Raw genomic sequence first — 3827 nt, 5'->3', positions numbered from 1 at the left:
ATTTTCGTGTATATACAACATATAGAAAATTGTAATAATTTTCGTGATCTAAGACACTAAACATATTGTACGATACATCAATTGAGAAATTGATACAATTTTCGCATTCTTTAAAAAAATACGCGCGTCTTCAAATAAATTAAAATAACGTAAACTAGGTATAGTTAAATATAATTTTATCGATACGTAAAATAATGCTCATAAATAATATCAGCATAAAATATTCGTGCTTTCTAACAAGCAAATAGCTGAGAAAGGGACAAAGGTATAACATATAACCACGGGTTGGAAATTCAAATGTTGGATCCTTATCATTGACTCCCGGAGACATTGATTCGTGGCGCGCGAGTCTCTCCGTCGAGATGAGATTATATTTCGTCAAACGGGAAATGTCACAATCTTTGCTCTAACTTGTGCTTACGCGCTCCGCGATTAAATTTAACGGAGTTTATAAACTCCTTCGTTATCTTGCCAATTTCGAGTAACAAGACGAGATGTACGATCGAGAAGATCTTGGAACATGTTGACGGAATATGTATATCTTAAAATATTTTCTCAGAACATTTGAGAGGTAAATAAAAATTATAATTTTGGTATGTACATACGATTCTTTTTTTACCAATTCTCAATTATTTTCTAGACACAGCAAGGAAAATACTCAAAAAAATGTAAATAATCGTTATCGATATACTTTATTTGCATTAATATTTCTAACGCTAGTCTAACGACATAACACGAGCGAACAGAACGAATTTAACAAATCGAGAGACCTTATCGCACAATGATAAGATACACGCAACAGAAATAAATGTTGAAAAATTTCCGTTTCGACTTGATGATGGATAAAAAACGAAAGCGATGGGCGCACAGTTGGACGGTGAATCGATCGCGAACAAGGTTGGAGCACGATCAGTGAGTGGGTCGATTTCGTCTAACTAACGTTCCCAAAGCTCCTCGGGACATCCGTTCTTATCGTCGATACCGTAACTAAAGCGGCAGAACGGGGCGCCATATTGGGAGACCGAGAGAACGCCTTCTACCCCTTTCCTCTGATAGCAGAACAAAGGAAATACGCATACATGGTAACGATAGTAAAGTGACTTTCAGTTAGGATCAAATTGAACAACTCCATTAACGGACTAATTATTTTCTTTTAAAAATTATCTACAGATATATCGATCGTATATTTTCACGTCAAAATTTAAAATTTTCAAAAAACGGAATCGATGGCTCGTTCCAATGGCTCGATGTCTGAATCTATTTAACACGAAGAAAATATTTATTGACAAATACCCATCGAAGATGATAAATGGCGCAAAAAGTGATCGAGGCATTCGTTAAGCTAAATAACGAAATAACGGTGAGCGAGTCGACGAACAAAGAAGAAGGCGAGCAAGATGTGAAATTGGGAACCACTGTCGAAGATAACCAATGGTCCAGAGTGGCGCACACGCGTGCTCGTACACGCACGTATACATCCTTGCACGTGTACACGCAGACAGATGGCGCTTGTATGAGATCTGTGTAGTTCCAAGAAACGTACAGTCGTCGGAAAAAGTGACGGGTTCTTCAATGTCGGACTGGGAGCCGCGGGGGTGGAGGGCGAGGAAGAGAAGTTGATGGAAATGTACGCATTACCAGTCGAGCATATTCATGAAAGTTTCTTGACATCGACGCCGTTGCAGGCGAATGACCAAACAGAACCCAGGAGGTCCTCGATTGTGCAAAGAAAAATGTACGTATTGTCCGTCTGATCGAGTATCGCATTTTGAACTAACCTGAGTTGTGAGCTGGATACGTTTTGATTAGAAATGGCAATGTATATATTGATGCTTCGAAAATGAAATGCAGCGATATGAGAATTCCTCGAGCGCTTATATTTTATACAAGTTAAAATATATAATAAACGAAATGAAATGTTTCGAAAATATCGTTGATATATCGGTAGAAAACATCGATATTTCTATTACTGATTATTTCGAAGCATGATATTTTTTTATATAAAGGAATAAATACATATATATGATAAATAATTTTTAAGCGACAGTTTTATTGGAATCAAATATTGCGTGACTTTTAATTTTTAGAATGAATTTTTTTTTCTAATTTTTTTAAACCAGATAATACGATTTCTTTGAAATATTTTATTATTTTATAATTAAATTTTTTTTCAATTTTTTTTTTATAATAGTAATAGATACTATATTATGAGAATCAATTACACAAAACTATCTACGTTTGTCGTAGATAGTGTTATATATGATTCAAATATATTTATTACTTTGCAATATCGTTACAGATCCTAATTAAAAAAAGGAAACGATGATAAAAAAAAAAGAAAATATTAAACAAATTCTCGAAATTCGTATATAACGATTTTAAAAAATATGGTATAATGGAAAATAGAAAAAAGATTGAAAAAATGAAAGATCGCGTTATACGCAATCTTGGGCCTTAATGGATAAGACGTCTCCGTGTTATCTAGGTTGTAACCCCTTATCTACTGCACACGGTTCGCTCTACGGGGCGATCGACTCTCGAAACACGGACAAACCGTGGTCGATGCCGCGACTCGACTGTTCGAATGGTTCTCCCTCTTTTTACTTTATTTCCGTATCCGTTAGCATGAAAGAAGGATATTCATGAATGTTTTTTTACCCAGGCCAGTCCGACATGAACGTAAAGGGATGGTGAGCGAAGAAACAACGGACCGTTTGTGCATTTTCTGGTGACGTTCACCAACCAACCGGTCGACGCGTCTCGAAGGGCGTCACGTCACCTTTTATTCCCGTATATTTACCCTTTGATAAAGTTTAAATCTTTAGAGTTTGATCGTAGAAATAAAAAAAAAGGGAAAGGAAAAGAAAAAACATACGAAAAATAAGCAATAAAAATGTTATAGAAAAATGCGCATTCGTTAGTTCGAATTAAATATAACGAATTAAAAATTCTTTGACGTAAATTATTTTCTTCTTTATTTTTTACCATGTCTAATCATATCTTTATTCAACAAAAATATTGAATCGTGTATCGCGCATCTTTTATATTATCTTGTTTAATTAAAGATTCAAGACACAACATAAATGTAACATGTGAAAAGCAACTGTTGTTTTTAACAACAACATGCATTCCGATAAGTAATCCATTTTTAAATATAAAACTGCGTTGCTGAATCAATTTATCGAATCTTTTTTTATTTAACAAATGAAAAATCGCTATTGCAATTTACAACTTATCCTATTTTTTTTTACTTAATAATTATTTTATCGCGTTTAAGGTTTTCATTGATATCGTACATTCATCTGTTTACGTTTCATAGTATTTCCATAATAGTAATAATGGTAAAAACCTTTCCCCATTCAATAGGGAGACGACCTCTTCGTTCGAAATGTATAATTCGATACTCTTTTGCTGGCGTGTCATCATATTCGTGTAATTTTCGTCGATGAGCAAATAATTAAAATAAACGAATAAAAAAAAACAATATAATTAAAATAATTGTCAATCGATAATAATAATATCATGAATCTATATTTATTTATCTTATCTCATTCGTATTCTTTTGTTATTCTTTTTCATTCATATCTCATTCGATCCTTTTTTCCTTGTCAAAACAATTTTTTTTTTCTGACAGGGAACAAAAGTGTAGGCAAAAATTAAAAACAAACTCTCATTCCGTCAATTACCGAAGTCGAACCATCGCGAAATTATCGCTTCGATGATTAACAATCGCATGCCGTTTCTATAATTGGCAAAGACTATTCCTAAATTGGTGCCGTCCAATATTCTATTCAGATAGAGCTTTCTTTTTGCGCCACGAATTAAAT

The 3827-nt window shown here is 33.8% G+C and overlaps 1 long non-coding RNA gene across 2 annotated transcripts; it reads left to right on the top strand.

The window, feature by feature from the left end:
* Positions 1-301: 301 nt before the first annotated feature.
* Positions 302-2962, top strand: LOC108003980 (uncharacterized). Of its 2 annotated transcripts, XR_003699102.2 has the most exons (5): positions 342-571; positions 641-1082; positions 1171-1735; positions 2300-2587; positions 2663-2962. It is a non-coding gene; the product is annotated as an uncharacterized LOC108003980 (long non-coding RNA). The 2 variants fall into 2 exon arrangements; XR_009832497.1 differs by having other exon boundaries at positions 302-571; positions 1171-2962.
* The last annotated feature ends 865 nt before the right edge of the window (positions 2963-3827 follow it).

This window comes from Apis cerana, linkage group LG13 (assembly GCF_029169275.1).
Source record: "Apis cerana isolate GH-2021 linkage group LG13, AcerK_1.0, whole genome shotgun sequence".
In the NCBI taxonomy this organism is placed as follows: domain Eukaryota; kingdom Metazoa; phylum Arthropoda; class Insecta; order Hymenoptera; family Apidae; genus Apis; species Apis cerana.
This window is presented reverse-complemented; position numbering and strand designations above follow the sequence as displayed.